Source organism: Myotis lucifugus, unplaced genomic scaffold, assembly GCF_000147115.1.
Source record: "Myotis lucifugus unplaced genomic scaffold, Myoluc2.0 scaffold_224, whole genome shotgun sequence".
Lineage (NCBI taxonomy): Eukaryota > Metazoa > Chordata > Mammalia > Chiroptera > Vespertilionidae > Myotis > Myotis lucifugus.
Genome location: NW_005871272.1, coordinates 166,314 through 166,564, shown reverse-complemented (window position 1 = coordinate 166,564; position 251 = coordinate 166,314).

Genomic DNA, 251 nt, shown 5'->3' with positions numbered 1-251 from the left:
ACATGTCCCCCTCCACTCCTGGCTTACTTTCTGGGAGAGGCTGCACCCCAACAGTCACCTCCGTGAAGGGGAAAGTGAGGATTAATGCACATACACTATTTTTGTTACTTTTTAACAAGTTTGGGGATTTTGTCATTGTTGTGTCATTCAGACCCACTGAAGTTCCTGCTGCATCATAAGGAATTTGTTTCCAAATCAGATTAAGTCCCCAAGTGAGACACTTGACACCCCAGAGAAGTTTGTAGCAACAG